The sequence below is a fragment of the Thermobia domestica genome, chromosome 11 (assembly GCF_964235325.1).
Source record: "Thermobia domestica chromosome 11, izTheDome1.hap1.1, whole genome shotgun sequence".
NCBI lineage: Eukaryota > Metazoa > Arthropoda > Insecta > Zygentoma > Lepismatidae > Thermobia > Thermobia domestica.
The window spans coordinates 162,760,508-162,787,809 of record NC_137464.1 but is presented as its reverse complement, the minus strand read 5'-3'; the positions used below and the strand labels follow the sequence as shown (position 1 = coordinate 162,787,809).

Below are 27,302 nucleotides of genomic sequence, written 5' to 3'. Positions count from 1 at the left end.
GTACTCTTATGAACTGTGTGAAGTCTCCCTCCCCCGTATTCGAAATTTCAAAATTAGATACTACTATTAACTAGTTTACAATTTGTTCCTATCTTTCCATAATGTCTCGTAATTTATTCACGCTTATTAATGAAGAGAGGGTCCCGCACAATGTGAGGAGGAGGGGGCAACTTCAGACTAGTATAGTCAATGTCACAGAGTTAACCCGTAAATTATTTATTGTAGCTTTGGGAAATTCAAGATTACTTATAAAACTCAAACTGACCAAAGCAGTATATATATATTTTAAGATTATATATACTGCTTTGGTCAGTTGGAGTTTTATTAGTAGAGTTAACCCAAACCACCGCCAATAATTAGTTCACAATTTGTTCCTGTTTGTTCACTATGTCCCACAATTTATTAATTGTGTGAGTATCGCACATTAGGTGGGGGCCAACTTCACAATTGCTTACTCAATATCACAAAATCAATCTAATCTACAACCAATAATTAGATCATTTGTTCAATCTGTTTGTTATGTCAGATATTTTGCACACCCTAATATTGCGACAAAGCGAACAATTCAGAGTAAATTTGAAACAAAGATAAAATTTCATATTATAAGTTCAAACAACCGTGAGAAATCGCATTAAATAGTAAAAATAAAACTCCCTACGATTTGTTCAATATTTCCCATAATTTGTTGACGCTTATAATGGGCTTATAGCGTATAATTAATCGTAATTTTTGGATAAGGACAGGATTTTATGTTGAAAATTCAAAGAAACAAAGAAAATTTCATGAAATAGTTAGTTCATGATTTGTCCCAATTTGTTTACAATATCCAATAATTTGTTTACGCTAATATTGGAACATACTGTTAATGGTAAATTTTGGAAAAGGACAGAATTTTATTTCTCAAATTCAAAGAATCATAGTAAATTACATAGAATAGTTATATCATTATTTGTTCCAATTTGGTCACTATTTCTCATAATTTGTTCATACTTATATTAGAACATACCACGCAATTAATGCCAACGTTTAGGAGAGGAAACAATTTTATTTTGAAAATTCAAATAATCATAGAAAACTACACTGTATGTTAAATCATGATTTGCTTCAAACTCTTCATTATGTCCTCTAATTTGTACACGTTTATATTGGAACATATCGTGTAATTAACTAACTTATGAAAAATTGTATAAATTTAGGTTGTAAATACAAAGATCCATTATTGTACTACTTGAATTATTAGACCTCTTATGTTCCAATTTCTAATTTAGCATTTCCCGTAATTTGTTCACGCTTATATTGCATCAAACCGTCCAATTATTATTATTATTATTATTATTATTATTATTATTATTATTATTATTATTATTATTATTATTATTATTATTATTATTATTATTATTATTATTATGGGAAATACGAATTTTATATTACAAATTTCAAAACCACGGAAAACTACACTGAACAGTTAGAGCAGCGTTCCTCAACCGCTATTTCGGACACATTGGCGTGTCGCGAGAGTTTAGTGTCTTCTAAGATATCTGAAAAAAAAATATCTAGAAGAAAATAAGAATTTATTGCCAACCGACTTGATTTCACACTTATTTTCCAAGTTTAAAGTTGAAAAGCTTAAGTGTGTCATACTCCCACTTATGAGTCATACGTTTCTCTTATGTTAATATGTTTCTATTCAAGTCTTACGTAATTTGTTTGTGAGATTTGTATCTTATAGTATGTATTTGCTTTTTTTTCACATCTAGAAAAATAATTACACGTGGCTGTGTCACAAAAGTTTGAAACGTACTTTTGTATGCCCAAAGGAAAAAAAGATTGAGGAACGCTGAGTTAGACCATAATTTGTTTCAATTTGTTCACAATATCACATAAATTGCTTATATTAGAATATAATGTGCAGTTAAGGCATCTTTCAGAAAAGAGAAATAATTTTGTATTCCAAATTCAGAGAAACAGGAAATTATAATATATTGATTAATTTGATCGTAATTTCTTCGAATCTATTCACTATGTTTCATAATTTGTTTACGCTTATATTGGAACATGCCATCCAATTAATGCTAAATGTTGGAAAATGACAGATTATGCTGAGAATTCAAAGACCACAGGAAACTCACACTCAGTAGAGAGATTATGGTTTGTTCCAAGTTTTCACAATGTCCCAAAATTTGTTAAGGATTTTCTTAATTAAAACCTTGTAATTAATTGTAAATTTTTAAAACGACAAATGTTTATGTTCCAATTTCAAAGAATAATAACAAACTACACACTGGATAGATACATGAAAGTTTTTTTTTCTTTAATTTATTCTCCATGTCCGCAATTTTTCACGCTTATATTAGAATATACATGCATTTAGTCGTCAATTTTGGAAAAGGATAGAATTTAATGTTACAAGTTCAATGAAACATAAAATCTACACTGAAATTAAATTTGTTTTGCAATTTGATCACTGTGCCTCGTAATTTGGTCACCTTGTGTTGGAATATACCGTGCAATTAGTGGTAAATTTTGGGAAGAATATTATTTTATGTTACAAATTCAAGGAATCATACGAAAATTCAATCAACAGGTAGACCGTAATTTGTTTTAAATTGTTAACCATAACGCATAATTTGTAGACTAAGTTATTTTAATTTACTATGTATAAATCTATTTTTGTTCTTCAATTTTACTATTAATTGCGCGATTTTCTTCAAAATAAGCGTGCAAAAATTATGAGATATAACGAATAAATTAAAAATAATCAAAATCCAACTATTCAGTGGTTTCCTATGATTCTTTGAATTCGCAACAAAGTTTTGTCCGAATCTGAATTTTATCATTAATTGCACGGTAAGTTTTAGTATGAACGTGAACAAATTATGTGGGATCAAACTGGAACAGACTATGACCTAATTATTGGTGGTAGTATGGATTGATTCTGTGACATTCAGTATGCAAGTATGACGTTGACCCACCCCATCATGTTGGGTTGGACCATTTCTCCATTATTAAGTCTGAAGAAATGATAAAACATAGAGAACAAATTGGAACAAATTTTGAACTAATTCTTGGAAGTTGTGTTGATTGATTCGTGGTATTGAGTATGTAAGTGTGAAATTGGGCACCCTCACTACAGGGGCGAATTCAGTGGGGGCGATCGGGGCAATTGCCCCCCCCCCCCCCCCGAAGACGAACCTTTCTTATTTTATATATATAAATAAAACCCATCCCAAAGTTCGGAGCCTTTAAAAGTTGCAGTATGACAACCCACCGCCCCCCCCCAGAAGTCGGTCCTAGATTCGCCCCTGCCTCATTATGTGGGACTCTCTCTCCGTTAATGAGCGTGAACAAATTGTGGTACATAGTACACAAATAGCAACGAATTATGAACTATTTGATGGTGGTGGTTTGGTTTGATTCTGTGACTGATTATATTAGTGTGAAGTTTGTCTCCCAACTAGTATGGTACGCTTTCTTCATTAATAGACGTGAACAAACTGTGGGTTATATAGTGAACAAATTGTGAACTAATTATTGGGAATGGCTTGCATTGATTGCGTGACATTGAGTATGCAAGTGTGAATTTCTCTGTCCTTTACTTTATGTGGAACTCCCTTTCCATTAATAAGCGTGAACAAATTATGGAACTTAGTGAACAAATACGAACAAACTGTAAACTAATTATGGGTAGTATCTAATTTTTAAATTTCGAATACTAGGGAGAAGGGAAGACAACTTCACGTAGTGATTCTTATTCAGTTCTTTTTTTACGATGGTATTAATTATTTTTAAAATTTTATATTGATATTAGCAGAAAATACATATGAAGTTTTTCAGAAATAATTCAAGAATGTCAGGAATATTTGACAATAATTCATGTGCATAAGCATTTACACATAAGCATTTAACATTTGTATTACCTTATTAATTCCTATAATATATTTCTATATACAAATGAAGAAGTCTGATTGATCAACGCCTACACCAAACTGCTAAACCCAGAAACTTCAAATCTGGACAGTGCATAGAATTGTGATGTAAAGTGCCATAAATAAGATTTTTCTTCTAATGTGAAGTAGAAAGCGAAGGGAGAATGTGGTTTATAATTATTATAACAAGATATCCATATCTCGGACTCCCTTAGGTTTAAAGGCGTGAAATTTGTTATTTAGACTTTCCATTATAAATAATTAAATATGTGTTTCAGCTACTGTTACAAAGAAATGGCTCAAGAAAAATCAGATGTGGATATATATACATATATATAATAAATATATTCGCTATCAGTAAGTAGATAAATATATATATATATACTCACACCATGTAGCCTGCTGATCTTCGGTTGAGGAGAAAAGATTATATTTTCTTCAGTAGATATAGCTTTTACATATCAATAAGTAAAACAATAGTTAAGCATGAAATAGGTTTAGGTTTAGTTAACCAATGACTTATGTTTTTGATAATTAGCTCAATAAATAAAGGGTTCAAAGAAATGAGAGCTGCAGAGACGCAATTTTTCATTTATGGATTGTGCGACATCAGGGGTAGGCTAACAAATTCGTGTCACGTTTCCCCAGTATCTACGTAGCTTATACGAGAACCTAATCATCATATAAGTTCCATATGTTCTGAGATGCAAACCACAATCAGACTTCTTCAATTAAGGACTTACTAAAACTCAGTTCCACCTACGCCAATAGAATTCAAGTGTCTGTCCCGATAAAGGTCAGACTAACTAATCACTTATTAAACTTGCAAAAAGAAAGCGTCGTTGTCGTTTAAACTAGTTAATCAGGATTTGGCCACCATGTTAGACCTATTCGTTTCAATTAGGCATATACTTCCGAAAGAGGAACAGGAAAGGAAATCTGATGTGTGTGTCTATCAATTATTATTTTATACACTGGTAGAACGTGGTTGGTTCGTTATGTTTTTAGGTTTCTTTGTTTGTTGGCTGAAATGCTATTGTGCATCACCATCTACTCGTTTTATCTGTACGTTTCGCTTAATTATAATTAAGCTACCATATAAATAAGAAAGATGTTTGATGAACTAAACAATTAATACACGGTTCAGAAGTTAACAAAATGTCCATAAAACAAGGAAGAGGAATCATATATTTATTTTCACTTTTCGGAGTGCACTGCGGAATACTACTTGTAACGTATATTTATACTTTATATAGGATTACAATGTTTAAAGTTTAATACATAACTATAGTCAGAAATTAATGCAGAATAGAAATACTGTATTTCTAGTTACAAATATAGTTTCAGAATTGTGAATGAGAAGTCTTTCAAGTCAAAACACTGGAAGCTTAGGTTAAATGTAGATTTATGAGACGTATTATAATATTCTTTTTGAGTTTTAGTTTATATTCCACGTTAAAAATTCATATCATCAACCAAGTATATACTGGCTCGTTTCACTTTAAAAATGTAAATGTATTTAATTACCGATAATAAGAAACGTCATCGTGTTAATGTACGGAAATAATTGGGTATTTTATTCGCTAATGGAACTACTTATAAAGAAAATGCGGTATAACTTTTCGTTCTTTTCTACAGACGAAAATAAGTCAAAACTAAAAAAGTATCGTATCATGATTGTTTTAATCCTCTAATTTGATAACAAAAATATTGTTAAATTACCTGCATTTCAATCTAACAAGGGAACATTCCTATTTGGTGAATTCAGTTGCTGAAGATGGTTCCTAGCACTGGAAAAGAAGCAGAGAAAAAGAGGTGTTTAGTGGCAGATCGTATACAGGGTGGGAGATAAGTGAGGGCAAAGTGCGAAGATAGAACACATAAAATGTCTAGAAGTGCCATGTTAATTTTGAAGCAAGTAGACGGGTTGAGGTCAAATGTTAGGTATGAGAAATGTCTGTTGAACTACACTGAATAGATTTAATGTGAATCATGGGGGACATCTGAAAAGCCACCATATTGGGATTGGTGTAAGAAGAATATACGGGAAAGGGGCCATGTGACATATAGCACTTGATACACACCGTCTATTGAAATCAATAGGGACCAATACAGTTTGAAACCTCTGTTTAATTGCAACTGTTATGGAACTTAAGAATGATTGTGTCGTTGACACAAAAATGGAGACAACAGTGGACACATTTGAAAAACGATAAAGACAGACAATCGAGTTCGTCATAGCTGTCTCCGGTATTAAAATTGAAGCAATAGTCGACAGGTTTCATGAATGCGCCAGGTGCTATTTGGAAATATCCACACTGTTAAAAATCCTTTCTTAAATCTGAGAAACCGTTTCTCATCTGTGCACCGAGAATATCTTTTCTTAGAAATAAGAGTTTCAAACTCTCATTAATGAGAAATGAAGAAAAGTAGATGAGGTTGTATAAAGCGAAACGAGAAAATATATTGTTACTTTCCTTATGAATGAGAATTGCCAAATCTCATTTCTAAGAAAATATTGTCTTGGTGCACAGATAAGAAACAGTTTCTCAAAATTAAGAAATTATTTTTTACAGTGCAATTTTGCAAAAACCATATCTAATTATAGCTTGGAACCTTGGAGCTATAAACTGGCAGTAGGTAAGTGATTGCAAGTTTATGAAGTTGTCTCGTTGTCATATTTTGAAGTCAGATGACAGGAAAAGCGATGTCTGTTATATATTTTACGAAATTCTTATACGAACGGAAGATTCCAACGTTTGTATGAGTGACGTGCAACCATTAGGATAAGCAGTTGGGTAAGTCCTACATTATCCGGTTTCTGCACCAACTCTTCATCTTTATTAGTTCTCCATGAATCAACGAGGAGCAGTAGTTTTATCTCCTCCATACAAGACCAGAAAACGTCTGTTATGTAAACCTTCAAGTTGTCCTTGGTCATATTTGCACTTTTACCAGCATATGAACGAATATTGGGTGGATCGGGAAGTTTGTTGGTTAGAAAGTGGCTTCATTACGTTTGTGGTTGTTCCTCATTCACGTCACTTTATAATTGTATTGCCACATTGCCACTTCATGGAACGTGTTACAGAGGTCTCAAACTGTATTGGCCACTATTGATTTCAATTGACGGTGTGCGTCTAGAGCCATATACCCACGATCACTTTACCGTATATTCTTTTTGCGCCAATTTCAACATGGCGGCTTTTCAGATGCCCCCCATGATTCACATTACGTCTATTCAGTGAAACTCTACAGGCATTCGTCATATCCAATATTTGACCTCAATCTCTCTACGGGTTTCAAAATTAACATGGCATTTCTAGTCACTTTCTACACATTTTGCCCTCACTTATCTCCCACCCTGTATACGGTCTGCCACTAAACACCCTCTTTTTCTCTGCTTCTTTTGTTGCTGAATCCAGTGCTAACAACCATTTTCAGCAATTGAATTCACCAAATCGGAATGTTCAGTTGTAAGATGCTTAACAAGTTTTACTTAGTTATCAGAAGATGTAGGTTACCACCTAAGGGGAAATTCATATTTCAAATCAACCATATTTCAAATTATATTCATAGTTTTCAAATTTAAATTTAATATTATTGTACACGGACAAAGGTGGACAACTATTGTACCTAGAGTTATAAATTATAAAATAAATGCAACCCTGATTTCCAAATTCAATATTCATTTCCTAAGTTAGCATACCATAATAGTGCTCAAAATTATCTTGAAGTAATTAGTTGGTTTAACGTTACATTACTATAGTTGAAAACACTCGATTTTCTCCGGAATCGAACACCAAACCCAAACAATTAAAGAAAGCCAAATTTAAAGAAACTTTCATCATACAAAAAAAAAAAAAAAAAAAGATATGTTTAAAATATGACTTTATTCTTCTAGAAATTAATTGATTGTGGCATCACAGTTTAAAAAAAAGAAATCGTAGATTTAATGCTATATATTTACAGGCCCGGATCCAAGGGGAAATTATAGAGACTATAGCCCCCATTGACGCTCAGGTATACACTGGATACAATGGGCTTCAATCCTACTTTCTTTACACTGGATAAAGCGGCAAACCATGGTTTAGCTCCTCCCATGATCATATCCTTTATCCGCGGCTGTTACTATATATATCCATCAGCAGGTACATTTCCGAAGTAAAACTATCTACATACTCTTCTGTGGTTTGATCAGAACCCCCCATTGCATCTAATATCTCAATTTCATCAGAAATGAAGCTTGCCATCATGTTCGCCGGAACTACTCATATATACAGGATGGATAATTTATCATGATACATCTTTGTAACTTTAAAAGTAACGGACAAAAATTACTGCGATTTTGTACCACGCAAATATTGGCAGGGGCATACTACAAGGTGAAGAATGTTGTCTGCCCAATATAAAGTTGTATTTTTCAAATAACACTATGTCAGGTAACTGCACATTTCAAATCTACACCTTGCACGAAAACTTATAATATCACATTTATTATTCAGTGTTGCAAACTAAGGACGCTATAGTATCACAGACACAGTGGCGGATCTAGCCCGGGGCCGGGGGCCTAGGCTCTCCCAGTTTTTTCAGTGACAGAAATAATTGAAGTTATTATTTATATATTTTCGAAAGTTTCTAGTAAACTCATGATACACCTATCATAGTTCTGTGTTTTGGATGCTCCCTCGCAGTCTTTAACTTCTAGATCCGCCATTGAACAGACATCCAAATTTTAATGACCTTTACAACATTAATAACACAAACGAGACAAGCAGGGAAATGCACGTCCAAAGTACTTCAGTGTGTAATACATGATAATGATATGACGGATTTCTGATGAATAGGAAAAAGATGCTAGGAACTGAAAATTTGATTCTTTCAAAAGTTTTTATTTCGAGAAACTGTTTAGATAAGTACATCATCCAATTACATAGAAGGTTTCCATTACATTCAAATATCGGAATACAGAAATTTGATATACCATTCTGGAGATATGATAAAATGTTAATGTTTGCAATACTAATTATGTAACTTCAAAAACTTGTAATTGCGCTTAACGGAAAGCATTGTTATAATGTTATAGGAGAAAAGTAAAAAAATGTTTTAAAAACTTTCCACAACTAGGTCCTACGCCAATTTAAGCAATACATCAAATTTTACCATTTGTACATATCTCCTGAATGGTTTGAGATATCAATTTGCTGTAAACGACATTATACCGGTATTCTTCATGTCTATTGGAAAGCATATACAGGATGTGATATTTATCTAAACACGTTTTCTATATAAAGTTATTTGGGAAAAATCAAAATTTCAAATCCTTCTGACTTTGTTTCCACTCGTTCGGAATACGTCATGTGATGACTATACGGTAGTATCTGACATTAAAGTACTTGGGATGTGCATTACTCCGTCCGTCTTACTTGCGGTATTACTACTACAGAAACCACCAAAATATGATTGTCTTTCGATGTTTATGATACTATAGCGTTCTTAGTTTGCACACTATATGACAAGTGTGGTATTGGTATTTTTTCTTTTATATGTAGATTTAAAATATGTAATAATCTGACGTAGTGCAGTTTGAAAATATTCAATATGTTGGGCTAGCACCAGTGTTAATGTTGTGGTACCACAGAGTATACGTAACAATGTTCCCCTGCCAATATTTGGATAGTAAGCCAATATCTTGCGAATTATACATCAGATAAGAAAAATATTAAAGAGTCAATGTACGATACAGAGGGGCCTAAAAATGAGTTAAACACCAGGTTCTCCCGCCCCCATATTGGGGGAAGGATATATATATATATATATATATATATATATATATATATATATATATATATATATATATATATATATATATAGTGTGTGTGTGTGTGTGTGTGCATATGCATGTTTCAGCATAGCTTTGGAACGCCTGGAGCAATTTTAATCAAGTTCAGCCTCCATCAGTAGACTACCTCTAGGGGGCAATAGTGACATGAAAATATAATCAAACACGACGGACATTAGTATCAAATTCATAGTTTTTTGGGTCCCTAATTAATTGGCGACACTCCTTAAACTACTTAAGCCTAGGTTTAACCCTCATCAGCAGTGATGGATCTACCCCACCTCCAGTTTTTTGAGTAACAAAAATAATTGAACATATTATTTATATATGTTTGAAAATTTATAGTATATTCATGATATACCTATCATAGTCTGGCTTCTGCTGCCCCCGTCAGTGTTTACCTTCTTGATGCACCACTGCCCATTAGCACCCCTAGGGTGCTGGGAAGTAGTTGACATGTTAAAGTAATGGAGAACGACCATTATTAATGTGGAATCCATGGTTCTAAATGTCGTTGAGATTAATGATTACACTCTCGATAAAGTGTTAAAGTCCAAATTCATTCCCCCATCGGCTAGGGGAGTGAGAAGAAGAAAAATAAAAAAAAATGCCTCAAATGACTGGGAACAGTGTCAAATCCATAGTTTATGTTTGTCAAGCCATTAGATTATAATCGCGATAGCATGTAATACCAAGTTTAGGCATGAACGGGTATGTCAATTGGATTGAAATTTTACAGGGTAACGCTAAAAGCCTTGCTCGCACATCTACATATATTTGGATGTACGTGTATGAATGTATATTCCAGCGTGCCGATATGTCTCGAACAATTTTAATCAAACTTGGTAGATATGTGACTTTCAATCTGAAAGAAAAAAAAAACTGTTGTTGTAAGACACCGAAGGATTGGGAGTTGGAAGGAGTAACGTAAAAATAGTGCCCAATGTACAGTTTTCTGGGTCGCTGAAATGAATAGGAACGCTCCCAATGTCATTTAATCCAAAGTTCATCCTTATCGGCAGGGGTGGGGGGAGGTGAAAAATAAAATGTAAAAATTAAAAATTTCTGTCGAATGCATAGTTTTCTGGGACTGGAAAACGTCTGACTCGTTTAAAATACTTTTGGAAGATAGTTAGTACCCACTTCAAGCGGTGTTTTTAACATATCAATTTGCTTAAAGGCGTATTCTGTGCTAATAGGGTGTTTCAATATTTATGCGAAAAGGAAGGTATCTTCTATACTTTTAGCATTACACTTTCATTCAAATAATTATTCTAACTGTAAGAGGGAAGGAGATTCAAATATTTCCCATAAATCTATTTTCCTTGTGATATATATGAAGGGGATATTTGGGCAATTAACCCAAAGTAGAATTGAGGAGTGTATGTAGATTGTGTTAGTATGAAGATTTGGGAGATAAACTCAAAATAGATTTAGAGGTGTTACGTTTTATTCATATGTTGGTTACAGCAATGTCTTCATAGTAAAACGAATTTATACTGAAAGTGTTATATGGTATTTATGAAGAGAAAGACAGTAACATTTTAATATCTTACAGAAAAAAAAAAAAAAGATTGAGAAAGTAGTGTATTTGCATAGGGTTATAACATAAATAATAACAAAATTAGTTATGAAAGAACGTAATAAAAAACGGTAGAAATTAACGTATTCCGAACGAGAAGCAGGCTTTGCCACTCGTAGAACTAAGGTCCAGTACGACAACAGGTATAGCATTCCGTTTGCTTTTCATTTTTACAGCAAACTTTGTTACTTCCAGACATTTATTTGAAATAAGAGCAATTTAAACAAATATCTTCTATATATATAAAAGAGAACGCACAAATCCTTTGTTCCCTCATCACGCTAATACGGCTGAACCAATTTCTTTCATTTTTGGGGGGTTATTAGGATTTGGACCCTAGATGGTTTTTATCATATCACTTTAATTTTTAATTACCAGTGTCTTGAGATAATTGACCATTCAAGTGTCCATAACGTACAAATCCTTTGTTAGTTCATCATAGGTAAAAATAAACGTATTTATATGCAACCCGCATGACCGTGTCACTCGGCGGGTTAACATAAATGACAGGCGATATAATGTTAACATTTACTGCAATCTACTATGGTTTTTATCATATCACTTGAAAGCGAAAAAGTAAAAATTATCTAAGTAACAACGTTTATTGCGTTCCGGGGTGACCGCAGCGAAGCGGGGTGAACGCTGCTAGTTTTCTATAAATTAAAAAAAAAAAAGCACCAGAAACGTTCTGTCTGTTGGGAAAAACAGTTCGTTCACACAGAGTTAAGTTCATTGAATCCCCATACCACTTTCAGATTAAGAAACAATAAGGAGGAATAATAACAGCCAGCTCATTCCGTAAGTAATGCTTTTTCGTAAATTATTTAAATTTTAACATTACTTATAATAATAAGATATAATTTATGTATACTTAGAATAGACAATGTGCAACAAAGATCTGAAAATGTCATGTTAAATAAATGTTATCTTTCTTGTAAGACCATTGTAATTGAAATTCAACAGCAGTATTGTCAGAAAATAATAATGAATTGTTTGAAGTTGCTTGCAACATTAGTATTTTGAACGGCAGTAGATGAGCTGAAGTCTTGAACAACAGGCATAAACCCCTCCTTTTCATTGTGTTACTCTAATGCTTCAATTACAGAAGTTTGCCAAGCTTTTTTTCTTTTCACAGTCATTTAAGCAACTTTTCCTATATGATGCGGCCCCTTCCTCAAAGTAAGCAACTTATATGTATGAGTGTTCAGTAAATGGCGAAGCGGGGTTTGTTAGAATTGGATCGTAACCAGCTTGCGGCTGAGACAGAAGTCAATGAAGAAGTTTGTTCTTCGGGGGTCATTTTCTGTAACTCCCGGCTGTTACCACAGAAGACCCGTCTCCCCTAAGTACCATTAACACCTCAACACCACAAATGGCGCTGGTGGTGACTTTCTTTTATATGATGACCATCATGTAACGAAAAACCACAAAATGTAATTAAGAGGTCTTACTTTCAGGAAATGTCTCTTCTTTAGTGAGTCAGTTGGGGTTCCTTTGATATTCATCACGTAGCATATTTTTCTTCTTTCCTCTCGCAGCAGACATAATGTAATCCTTGTTATCAGTGTTGCCAGAACAAACAAACATTTCCAGTTTAACTAGAGGTATTTTAAATTTGTATTTGTTTCGCTCCGTAACAGCTTATATTATTTTCGGCATTGTACTTAGGTACATTTGGAAATAGTATTTCATCTCTAGACCTGCGGGATTCCGAAAAGAATGAATATGCTCTGCTGTAAAGGTACACTCATTTACAAAATTATTGTTGCATGTCTATAAATATGTTGTTGTAGGAATATAATTTGATAGAGAATTTTCCTGGTATTTCTTATAATGTTAGTATGTGTATAATCGGCAAAGACATGTATGTGGCAAATTTCATGTCAAAAGAGCAGTAAATAAGAACAATAAAACGAAAATAAAACTCTCTTGTCCATTTAGTAACATTTTTTTTACTTAATGTCATTTTCGTATTTATAATTCTTTCTCTATGGAATTTACCACAAATATACATATCCCGATTATACACATAGTATCAGTATTAATAGTATCCTGAAAAATCATTATCAAATTATATTCTTACAAGAACACAGTTATAGATATGCGACAATCATTTTGGACATGAGTGTACATATCTACTATCTACCATCATTTCCTGTTTAGTTATTATGCATATTTGACAATAAATTTGAAAGTAATTCATGTTTTCAGTCAGGGGCACACCCACGGGGAGTTCACCGGATCCGGAGCACCCAAAACTCCCTAACTCAACGTGTACACTTTCTTTTCTTTTTTTCTTTTTTTAAAAACTAGTTTAATTTCTCTTATAAAAACAATATACTTCTATAATTTTGTTTTCCTGAAAATATAGGTGGAAGTATTTTACAATTACTTATTAGGCTCAGAATAATACCCATTCAATACCACATAGGTGCAGTGCCTTGTGGTGTGAGGTGATATTGTATCTCCCAAAGCTTGTACCCTCCCACTAAAATTTCTGGGTGCGCGCCTGCTTTCAATGATAGAGCGAAGAGTTCTTGAATTGTGAACATTGTGCATATTGTCTGACAACACTGTGCACCGGAGTTTTTTTTTTTTTTTTTTTTAAGAGATTTTAATACCCCTCCTAATACTTTCATCCTTCTACTTCCCCCTTCCCATAATTTTTCACATAGCGGTAAAGGTGTACATTCATTCGGTGGTTTCAACCACTACTGTAAATTGGAAAGATGTTGAACTAAAGTGTTTCAAGTTTATTATCTATATCCGCTGAGCATAATAACTTCGAACAACCAGTTCGAGTAACATTAAGAAGTCTCTAGTACGTAACATTTGTAATTTAAATGGCCAGAATACTTACTGTTTTAAACATCTTAGTATATGCTCGTCTCGAAATGTATCGATACATTTTTCTGCATATTTTTTGTACAGACATCGACAAAAGTAAATGGTATTTTTTTTTATTTATACTGTATCTATTAGCTAGAAATGAAGCTGATCTTGTTAGTGATTGACAGATACACGACTGACCTAATTGATTTTTTTTTGGGGGGGGGGGCTGTACAGTTATCACTAACCTCGAATTCGATTTTTATTATGTTACTTTAATTAAAATGTATATACCAAGGAAAGCGCGGATCATAATTTATGCGAAAAATTGAGTGCCTCACCAAAGCCTCGAGCTAGGAAAGCGAAACTTGGTATAGACAAAAACTCGACATTCAAAATAAATGGACACGTGACCCAGTGTTTAAAAATATGTTTTAAGTGGAGCAAGATTAGCTAAAATACCCATCCCTGACATGAGGAAAATAGGTTTATTCAAAATATTTAAACTTCCTTCTCCCCTCTTAGGATTCGCATTTCAATAAAAATATAATTATGAAAACCAATAAAATATTCTATTTTAAATGTAAATTTTGAACTCCTCTACCCCCTTAAGATAAGCCCGTTAATCAGTGTTATATGCTTTGAGGCATGAACTATGTTCTAAGGTTCATTTCAAACGGGTAAGCCGATTTCCATAATGCGATCACAAATACCAGGCGCCTTTTCCAATGCAATGAAACGATATAGAAATATCAGTCTCTTATAACCGGAATTGTGGTAAATGTTGAATCCATTGGCGACCCTGAAAGGGGGTAGGGGCGAACCCTCCCGGTACACCCCAACTGAACCCAGGCATATTCTATTGTAATGTAGATCAAATAATATAAAGCTACTATTTTCGGTGTACCCCCCACCAATGTCCCCACCTCTGCTTCCTTCCCAAGAAATTAAAGCTGGCGTCGTCACTATCTGAGTCATATGTCTAATTATTTTAATAAGGAGTTTGTATACATTTTTATCTTCCTAACTTGAGGTGCCCATAAGATATTATATTTTTTGCATTAGATTTGAATCCTATACTCCTTTAGGACACGCTCTTTAATCAAAGTGGTGATTGAAACCTAGCCAGAGGTAGATACTAAGTGTTCTCCGAATTTCCTTTCAAAGTTTTCAGGTATTTTCCTGCGATCCACAAACAATAGATAACGTCGCTTTCTATGTGGAGGAAGAAAAATAATAGAAAATGGCCCTTTTCTCTTAAAATAGGATTAAAAGAAAACTCTGTGGCACTTGTTCGCTTATTAGGAGCTTAAATGTCTTGTTTCATATCCCTAACATTATGGATTTATGTGATACTCTATTCTGGGCCAAAACATTTGAATCTTCTTTACCTTCCTTAGCATAGTGTATTTTAAAAAAAAAAAAAAAAAAAAAATTTCTAGATATATTAATATGGCCTGAATTTTAAGTGAATCAGTTTCATTCTTCCATATAATCATATGTACCGCCCGTCCCCTTCCATCCTCTTCTAGGACCAGATATTTCAAACGCGAAGTAATACGTGATTCCTTTATTTTTATTCAAGAGTTTATATACCGAATTTTACACCTTCAACTTAAGTGAATTCTCACATTCGGCACTTTGATTGAACGAAGGGCAACTTGGGTATTTCGTAAATGTCCCTCTTTCTCCCTTATAAAACCGAATTTTCGAAAACACTGAAACATGTGTTTCCTTATTTTTTTTAAACCCCTTTAGGATTTTTGGTTACTTTTGTTACCATGCCGTAGTGTCGTCTTTGACCGCTTATTTCGGTTCTTTCACAGGTATTTAAGCTGGGTTCTTTTATTACTCAAGTCAAGGATGGAGCAAAGAACACCCGAGATGCGTTTTGGAATCGGATGGTTACTTGACGGTGTCAAGTGGGGGCGGAGAGGCGTGACCTTTTCTGTTCCCTTAAGGCAAATTTCAAAAATGTTTCACGCCATTAGTTTTCAAGATATCAGATTCAAACTTTGCATACGGATTGTGTGTATCTTTGGGTATTTCTCCCTTTTTTTTTGAGATCCCTACGTGAAATCGGGGCTGGGCCCGAGGGGCGCAAGTGTCCCGAGGGGGTGATTTTTTCAGAAAAAAATCATTGAAAGAAGCTCGTTATAGTGAAGAAAATGGCGTTTCAACCATCACTCTAGGCCAAATAATAATGACGCAGTAAATTTTTAAATATGTGTGTATCGTACATATAGGGCCTAAATTCAGACTTTCAACAATTTATTCCGGCCTTTGTTTTCAAGATACAAGTTGCTTACTTTCAGCCATCCAATGAAAGCTCTTGTATCATTTTTGTTATTCAGTTAATAAAAACTGAATTGACATTTTGCACACGTATTATGTACATACCAACGTATTTAAAAAAAAAAAAAAAAAAAAAAACCTCAGATCCCTACTTGAACCCAGGCCCGGGTCCGAGGGGCAACGTGTTTTGGCGGGATTTTTTTAAATCTGGGTTTTTCCCTAATTTTCCGGTTCAGGTGTATGATACCGGCATGCGAGTGATATCGTTGGAAAGGACTCGTTCTACTGAAGAAAACGGCTTTTGAACCATGTCTCTAGATCAAATAACAATGACACAGTACATTTTTGAATTATTTTTATGGACATATGTATATACCTATATACATATGAAAAAAATAGGTCACCTTCAGACTTTCAAAAATTTCTCTCGACCTTAGATTTCAAGATCCAAGATTGAAATTTTGCACAGGTATTACAAATATAACAACGCATTATTTTAAAATCCAATCCCTACGTGAGCCTAGGCCAGAGGGACGCAAAATTTTCGATTTAAAAAAAAACTCACGGGTTTTCCCGATTTTTCGTTTGTGGTGGCAAGCGAGTGGTACCGTTGGAAAGTATAATCTATCTTGAAAAAAGCGAGGTATGAACCACGATCCTACTATAAATAGTAAGGAAGCATTAGTTGTTTGAGTGAAAGTCTAAAATTTACCTCAAACAGTGGAAATCCTAAAAAGGGTTCATATGCCGAATTTGATCTCTGTAACGTCAGGGATTTGTGAGATACTGTACTTCGAGGAAATTTTGAACCTTCCTCTACCCTTCCTAGAATGAGTATTTCCAAAAACCTTTTCTTATCCCTGACAAAGGATTATTCTCGCCAAATTTTACGTTAATGCCTATAGTAGTATAGCCTAGGTGACGATGAGTCACTCACTTATACTCTCTTGTAATAATATACAGGTATATAAATGGATATATGCATGAATGTGTGTTTCCATGACTTTGGAACGTCATAACTCTTTGCCAACTCGCTTTCACAATTTCGAACTTCATTCATCTAATATATATGAATGTAAGTGATCTTGTTTGGGAGCAAATAACGAGGAACAGCTTAACCATCTCAAATAAAGTTTGATATATATAAAGGTAACCAAGAAAGTTATGTCGCTTTTTGTTGAGGTGTGAGTTCCATTGGCCCTCACACCGTAAGTTAAATGGAGATAAGGCGAAGATTAGTTGTTGGTGTGAGTATATACAACATACTACCTGGTAGTGGCAGTTCAGTTACACCGCGAACTTGCGTAAGGACAGAGTGAACATGGAACCTCCACATAGCATCATGCTGTACGAGTTTAAACTGGGATCAAACGCCGCTGCAGATATGCCAGGCCTTTGGTGAGGGTGTCGTGATTATGTGCACAGTGCAGCGGCGGTTTAACAAATTTAAGGACGGTGACGGAACTCTCGAAGAGGCACCACGTGCCGGAAGACAGACACATGTACAAAATGAAGATCTTCAGGCAGCAATTGAGGGAACAGTGGCCAGACATGTGAGGAACTGGGGTTACAATTCAGTGTGAGTGGAGAAACCATTCGGCAGCACCTCCATCAACTTGGGAAGTACTAAAAGTTGGGTCAATGGATCCCACATTATTTGACTCCAGACCAGAAGGCAACGCGAGCAAACCCTATGTTTCTCTGCTGTCTCGTCTGAGGAAAGAGCCATTTCTGGATAGGATGTTGACATGTAATGAGAAGTGGGTCCTGTACGAAGCTACATGGCGTCGTAATCATTGGTTAGCATCCCATGAGCCGGTTCCAAAACTGCCGAAACCAGCACTGCACTAGAAGAAGATCCTCCTGTGTGTTTGGTGCATCGGGAACTGCTACCAGCTGGTTAAAGGATCAATGCAAGTTCAAGAAAAACTCAAAACTCTGAGCCAACACTTCTGAATCGCAAACGGGTCATCCTGTTACAGGGCAACACTAAGCCCCACGGATGACCCGAGACACCATTGTATGCCTTGGATAGGAAACTCTATTGCATCCACCATACTTCCTGGACTTGCACCGTTCGATTATCACCTGTTCCATTCCTTGGACAATCGCCTTAGAGGACGCCAGCTCAAATCCCTAGTAGAGGTGCAAAATGCACTTGATACCTTCGTCGCTTCACAGCCCACCAAATTCTACCGCGATGGAATCCATAGCCTTCCAGAACGTTGGCAGAAGGTCGTCGACGCTAATGGGGACTATATTTGATCTTCCAGGTATGTCTTAAGTGACATATCGATGTTCGAAGCTGGTGGGTGAAAAAGCAACAGAACTCTTTTGGTTACCTTTATAGTTATCACCTAGCTCAAAACGAGTTTTTATCTTCGTACTTTTAATTAAATGTGTAATCTTAAGGGGGAAGGGGCTCCAATATTTTCTACAATCTATTGTTTATTTTGAAGAACGGGCATTACAGCTAGTAGTAACACTACTCTTAGTACTTAGCATAGATATTCTGCAATTATTGGCAGGTCACTTGCTGAAACTGATAAGTTTCTATCCTCCACGATCTTCAGCTAACCTCTTCGTCTTCAGATACGATTTTTTCTGTATGGTCCCGACTATAAACTGTACCCTCCTTCGCTTCTTCCCTTTTTTTCCAGCCACTATACCCTCTACTACATCCCTCATGATACAGTTCCCTTTCAGCCAATGTCCCAACCATTCTCAATCTTTTCAATTGCATCTAAAATTATTATTTTCTCCCCCATTATTTCTAAAACTTCTCATGCTTTTTTCGCTTCACCCAGCTAATTCTCTCCATTCTTCTCTTGCGTAATGTCCATGTTTCTGCTTCATACAATACAATGCTTCACGTGAATCATTTTATGAGTCTTTTTCTCAATTCTTTATTCAAGGTTCCACAAAATAGAGTTTTCTTCCTTCTAAAGGCTTTCTTCACCACTCCTATCCTTATTTTTAGTTCACGTTCGCACTTCATATATGTTAATAATACATGTACTACCCAGATCTCGAAAACTGGGTCTTCACCTGTTCTATTTTCTCCCTTTTAACAACGACCTTTTCGTTCCAACCACCATTGCTTTTCTCTTTCTAACATTTATTTTCATCCCATATCCTTCACAGTCCTTTCTGAAGTTTTCTAACATCTTATCGATTTTATTTTAAGATTTGGAACAAGCGCCATACATATAATCTGCAAATTGTATACACCTAATCATTCTGATGAAATGCTGTGTTTATTACGTAGGCTCTTTTTCTCTATTTCTTATAGATATAAACGTTGGCGAGAGACATGTCGAACTCCACTTGTAATTGCAAAGTATCCATAAGTTGTGAGAATACGTCTCATACAACATTTCATGCTACCGGCGCCAAATTTTGAAGAAAAAATTACACATTTCCAATTATAAAATATTTATACTCTAGCAGCACATGTTTGTATTTATTAGAAGAGATGGAAGAGAATTTTTCAATATTCTATCATAGTACTGTATATTGAACGTAATTGAAACATTAAACTTCTCAATACACATACGTACTTATGGAGATATTGAATAGATTTTTAATGAGTTAGGAATTTATAGCAATAGACTAGATTCTAGGTTTATGTTTCATATTGATATACGTATTTCCTTCTGTCAGCGATCTATATCAGCAAATCAACTAACAGAAAGAAAAACAACTGGATTAAGATTTTAATAATTCCTGTATTAGAATTGATCCCTTTTAGTCCCAACATTTAACTTGGGGTATATCCCTACGAGAGGGTGCATTTACGGGGGGTGGTCCACCAGGTCCGGACCCACCCTAACTAACTAACTAACTAACTCTATGGCCTATGGAACCCGGAGGTTCAGTGCCGCGTTCACAAAAGCTCTCCACTGACTTCTATCCTTAGCTAATTGGATCCAGTTTCTACTTTGTATTCCTATCTCTGCGAGATCCATCTTAATATTATCCTCCCATCTGCGCCTAGGTCTTCCTAATGTTCGTTTTCCTATGGGTCTTCCAGTCAAGACTTTGAAAGCGTTTTTACTTTCTTCCATTCTAGCTACATGACCTGCCCACCTAAGCCTCCTAGACTTGACGATCCTAACAATGTTGGGTAAAACGTATAAACTATGTAGTTCCTCGTTATGAAGCTTCCGCCATTCCCCATTCTCGTTCCTCCTGGGTCCGAATATTCTTCTCAGGATCCTGTTCTCAAATACTTTCAGTCTATGTTCTTCCCTCAGAGTAAGCGACCATGTTTCGCAACCATACAGAACAACAGGAATGATTATCGTTTTATATATTTTAAGCTTCAAATTCCTCGACAGAATTCGCGACGACAAGAGATTTTGAACCGAATAGTAACACGAATTCCCTGCTTTTAGTCGACATTTAATTTCTTCGTGAATATGATTTTCGTCTGTTAATATTGATCCTAAATATTTGAAAGTATCTACTTTATCAAAAGTATTATTTAATATTTTAACGCCTCCCTAAACTTACTAACTCAACATACAATTGTACACTTTCTTAATAAAACTATATTTGTTTAACAGGGAAATGATGTAGCATGAGAATTTCATCTTACACGTCATCTGTAATTACTCTTTCTCTTATACACTCTTACACAAAATCTTGTTCTTTAAAATATATATATATATATATAGGTGGAAGTATTTCACAATTACTTATTGTCTTTTTAGGTACATAATAATGCCCATTCAATCTACATAGACGTAGTGGCTTGTAACATTGGATTCCGCTTACCCAAAGCTAATCCCTCTACCAACAAAAAACTCTAAGTACGCGCTTGGCCTTTACTTTTCTAATTTTTCTTATTTTGTATTTTTTGTGCCTAGTTAAAACGAAACCAAACTTCAATCTTTTGGGTGTTTGCCAGGGTCCGTTTGTCTTGTGTCTCTCCCCGAAGCTAAGAAGTTCGCATAGACAGTAGTTCATTCGATTTTGACTGTATTTTCTCTTACTATGTATTATACTTGAAATGATTATAGTACGGACTTATACGTGTCAGTGGAGTATACTGGTTTGATGGGTTGGGCTACCACTAACCTTTATAATAGCTCTGCATGTTATTATTATTATTATTATTATTATTATTATTATTATTATTATTATTATTATTATTATTATTATTATTATTGAAGTCTAGTTTCTACGTTATTATATAGTCTTCAAAATAAGAATAAACCCTTTCCTTTTATCAAGTAGTTAAATATGATTTTCTCTCCACTAGCAAGACTTATACGGAACAACGACTGTACATTTCTACTTTTTTGCTCCATGAAATAACCACACATTTTGCTTTGGATAGGTATATCACTACTCACCAGAGAAAATGGAAGCTATTCGAGTAATAAGAACCCTGAAATAGGCGATTAACCAACGAAGGAGGATCAATTTGTAAGAGCCTTTGCAACGAAACGCAAATAATGAAACAAGTATTCATAACAGCTATGCCAACTATCGCAAAATACTGTAAAACACAAAATTTTTGTTGCGTTGACCGAAGGAGGCTCAAGTGTTCTAGACAATTCCCAGAGATCTCCAAAATGCCTTGTCACTACTCATATAAAATTTCCTTTACTCTCGCTCAAGAAACAGGTACTGGTGTTACCTCGCAGCCCGTTCGTACGCTGTGGATGGAGGTGGGAGAAGGGTAATCGCCGATTCGATTCTTGCTGTAGTAGCTGGAGAGTGGTTACTGCTGCGTTGTCATATCGAAGATTTCTTAAGATAGGGAAACAGCTGCGTGCGAAGAAGTTAGTTGACCTTTCTAAATGCATACAGTTCTCAGAAACTTGTATCATTGAAAGAAGATACTAAAGTGTAAAATTATCAATATAATTTAATTTATATTGGAATAACTTTATTTTGTAATATTCTAGAGCTACTGCCGGTAGGCCCGGTGGGCTACAAGATGCGCCACTGATACGTGTACTCTAGAAATTGGTTTTGAAATAATTTCACAAGGAGAACAAATATTCTACAAAACCGCAGTAGATATCAAGCTCTATCAATTTATGCTTGTAATTCACATGATGTGTGAAAAGAATGATAAATGTACTTGTATAAAAGTATGTAAAAACTGGAGAATCCGAGAACAATCACATAGTGATTATACATAGAGACTCTTCTAGTTAGGCCACGAACTATCTCGCGACACTACTTTCACGCCAAGTGGGCTTTGTGGTGAACAAACACCGTGTGCATAGGTTTTCTCGGGGTTTTCCCGTTTCTTCCCACTTTCTTCATTAAACCATTTTATTCATTTCTCATCATCACCGTCTCCTTTAGCTTAACCAACATAACCGTGGGACTTAAAATTCAAAGCTTTCATTTCATTTTCATTTCGTGACACCGCTATGTTAGTGTGCTTTTAGTAGCCAAATTTATAATGCATGTGCTTTCTGTGTGAGTTCTTTCATGTTCAATTCTCGTACAAATAAAAATTTACAATAAAACTGCAAGTACTGAATTTCACTATAGTCATTAGGTTATGTCTCAAGTAAAATCAATGCTGTAAAGGAATGTTAGATTTTAATCATTTAGCCAACTGAAAACCAACACATTAGCATAAAGGAGGAATTGAGCCATGGTGTTTCCCTAAAGCAAAATGAACTACATACACTATTTTTTTTTTTTAAAAAAAAATGCCAATTTATTTTATATAATGTTTTAATTTGTCAAAGAAAATATTAATTTCTTTTGAGATGAGTTTGGTTCGGTTCATGAATCAACATTACATTTTGTCGTAATTACCATTTAATTTAATTACAACGTGTAATTTGTTGCTTCTTTCAACGATTATGTAATTTATTTTAGTGTCATGTTCAGTCACGCGTTACATGTGAACCTGCTTTGACTTATTTGTAAGTAAAGAGAACTGGATGCAAATAACGTTCTGTAACTAAAGATCGTGAGCAACCATATGGTAAGAAACACGGTTGTTGGGATGAGTGATAGATTCTCTGAACAGAGACCACCCTTATGAACTTTGAATTGAAGTCATTCATCTGGCGGTCCTTTTGCCAGATATGCTTTGCCTACGAATTTGTGTATCTTCAATGTTTACCAGATGTCATGAGTGTTTGAGATTTTTCCTTTTGATCCTCGGGTTTTTGTTTTTTTGTTTCTGGAATTCAGCACACATACGAATGAGAAACCGGAAAACATGTTATGACAGGTTTGCATATGTGATTTAAATTATTACTTCAAAGGTTTAAGGAACTATTAATTTTAGAAACATGATTCGCCTCTCGAGTTCCTTAGGTATTTTTTGTCCTTTAATTGGGAAATCATTTAATATTGCTTACAGGGATGTAAAGATTTATATCAAGTTATTTCAACTATATCCCTAAGATCATATATTCAAAATATAGCTTCCTAGTATTTTATATCCAATTGAATTTAAACTCTTCACTTTATCTGCATCTTCTGGATGATTAATTTATAATATTCCCTTCTATATAAAACAAATTTGTGTAATAGATTAATATTTAATTTGGTAAAAGTAGTTTAATTCCGTTGGGGAGGGGGTGTGAATCTCCAACGTAGCCTACTAGCCATGAAGCTGAGGCGGCATATAATCGTCTTTGAGTTGTAATCTGCCTTTTCTAAAAATACATTAATCAGATCATTTTAATGGCAGCGTAAGGGAATTTAGAGATTCCTCGTTATTATATTAGGAAAGATGGATCAAACTCGTGACGTATTGGATAACTTCCCAGCAAATGACAAAAATTCATTGGTAGAATATCGATATCTCGAACAGAATGAAGACAGAATAGGAATTTTGGCGTGGTACGCGTGATTGCATAGTTAAAACAGGCAATGAGTGTAGCTGATACAATAAGATAGAACAAAATGTGTTGACCCACGTTTATGTCCTGTAGTCTATAGCAGACAGACAGATGGTCAATGATAATGGAAGGATTGGTGGATTGACCCCAAAAACTCTGCAGAGACAAGGTTAGCCACCACAAATTCATTGGCTGGGGTCGAACGTGTTGAGATGGAAAGATTGTTGACAACACATGAGAGATGATAACATTACGACACTTTCTTGCAAGCTAACTGATAAGCATTTAAACAATACTTTAAACGCTAAAAGCAAGGAGAGAAAAGAGGCAAACTAAATTTTAGATCACCATATTGACATGCTGAAGCCACGAAAAATCAAAACATTCATTGCGAGAAAAATAGCCTTCTGAATGGGAAACACTAACCATATAACCAAAAATAAAATGTTTGAAACGTATACAAAATTTGTTTTAAACAAAATTAATTGTTTAAAACAAGTTTTAATAATTTGTTTTAAACATTTTGTATTAAACCAAATAACCCTTTTACATTCTATGTGTTGTTAATCATTTTTTGTACGTTACGGACGGAGTGGGGGGCACTGTAATTTAGTGGTAGAGCGTTCACTATTGCTGCTAAGGTTGCGTTCCACGTTCGATCTTACAAGGAGAAAGCAGACTTTGGTAAATGAACTTCGGAGCCATCTTTTGCAATGTGATAGTGCACATTTAAAGTGTTCATATTACAAACTAGGAGAGCACAATGGCCTAATATAGCAGAGAAAAAGCGTCTTAAAGTTTCCGACTCGACGCATATGTCGTACGTTGCGCAAATTTATCCACTGACGGACTGGCAGAATCAGTAGCATCTGTGATTCACGTGCCAAGAGTCCCGGGTTCTATTCGCCTGGAGTCGACTTTGGTTTTGCTTGAACCAATAAAGTAGCCACTTGTAGCTACAAGTAAAATGTTAATTCACCATACGTTTATAATGAAGTAGCATCAATTATCCGCTTCGCTGGGTTAAATTAAGAAAAAATTGTGATATGTTTCGTTAGTCAGTCTCTTTTTACTAGTACTAAAGCGCTCCTTGATATTGGTCATTTTCGGTTATTTTTATATATCCCCTCTCCTCCCCATGCTGCGAGCCACGGCATCAGAAGTGTCCCTGTTCATCTCAGCGACCTTAAAAACGATAGACTCGACACTAATATCGGTCATTTTCGATCATTTATAAATGTCTTTCCCCTCCTTTAAGTTACATCGTCAAAGTGATATGACAAAAATCATCTCATGTTCGAACTTCATCTACGTTGAAAATTAGATCGAGGTCGGTCCGGTGGTTCAAGAGTGAAGTCACATAGACAATCACTTTCATTTTCATTTTTTTTTTACATATATCTCCCCGTCCCCCTTCCCTACGTTGCACTGTCAAAGTTAAATTATGAAAATTATTCCAAGTCCGAACGTCATTTACGTTGAAAACTTGATCGAGATCGGTTGGGTGGTTCAAGAGTTATTAAGTTTTATTTATTTTTACATATCTGTCCCCTCCCTTCCCCCTGCCATAAGGTCTACCGTCAAAGTGATATGATAATAACCAACCTAGGTCCGAACTTCATCCTTATTGAAAATTTGATTAAGATCGGTCCTGTGGTTAAAGCGTGATGAAGTCACTTTTGTTTTTTTTTTCTTTTTACATATATCTCCCCCTCCCCCTTCCCTAGCTTATACAGTAAAAGTGAGATAACGAAAACATCCCAGGCTCGAACCTTATCTATGTTGAAAGTTTGATCAAGATAGGTCTGGTGGTTCAAGAGTTATTAAGTTTTATTTATTTTTATAGATTTATTCCCTTCCCTCCCCCCTTAATTCTACCGTTAAAGTGATATGATAAAAACCACCTCAGGTCCGAACCTCATCTATGTTGATTTTTTTTAAAGATCGGTCAGGTAGTTTAAGCATGATGAAGTCACAAAGACAGTCACTTTTATTTTTACTTTTTTGACATATATCTCCTCCTCCCCCTCCCCTTCGTTGCACTGTAAAAGTGAAACGAAGAAAACATTCTAAGCCCGAACCTTATCTATGTTGAAAGTTTGATCAAAATAGGTCGGGTGGTTCAAGAGTTATTAAGTTTTATTTATTAATATAGATTTCTCCCCTCCCCTTCCCCTAAGTTCTACCGTTAAAGTGATATGATAAAAACCACCTCATTTCTGAACCTCATCTATGTTGAATTTTTTTAAAGATCGGTCGGGTGGTTTAAGCATGATGAAGTCACAGAGACAGTCACTTTTATTTTTACTTTTTGACATATATCTCCCCCTACCCCTCCCCTTCGTTGCACTGTAAAAGTGCAATGAAGAAAACATCCCAGGGCCGAGCCTTACCTATGTTGAAAGTTTCATTGAGATCGGTCGTGTGGTTCAAGAGTTAATAAGTTTTATTCATTTTCATATATTTCTCCTCCTCCCCTCCCCCTCCCCTAAGATCTACTCTCAAAATGAAATCATAAAGAACTTCCCAGGTTTGAACTTCATATATGTTAAAAATTTCATTGAGATCGATCGGGTGGTTCAAAAGTAATTAATTCACGAACATAGTCATTTTTATTTTTATATTTATTGATTTTTGTATATCTCCCCCGACCCCTACGTTGCTCCGTCAAAGTGGAATGAGAAAAAAACACGCCAGTCCCGAACCTCATCTATATTGGAAATTTGATCAAGATCGGTCGAGTGATTCACGAGTTATTAAGTTTTATTTATTTTTTTCTACGTCCCCCTCCTCCCCCTTCCTTAAGTTGTACTGTCAAAGTAAATAGCTAAAAACACTCCCAGGTCAGAACTGTATCTACGTTGAAAATTTGATCGAGATCAGTCGGGCGGTTCAAGAGATTAAGAGTCACAAACAGTCACTTTCAATTTTATAATATAGATTAAAACAATAGAAATATTCAAATCAGTTGTAAAATCTTTCAATGTTCCATGTTA

At 34.9% G+C, this 27,302-nt stretch overlaps 1 protein-coding gene across 2 annotated transcripts in view; it reads left to right on the top strand.

Annotated features, from left to right (window-relative positions):
- LOC145664539 (uncharacterized) overlaps positions 1 to 27,302 on the top strand; it is a 90,412-nt gene that overhangs the window by 35,087 nt on the left and 28,023 nt on the right. The gene's annotated exons all lie outside the window — the stretch shown is intronic.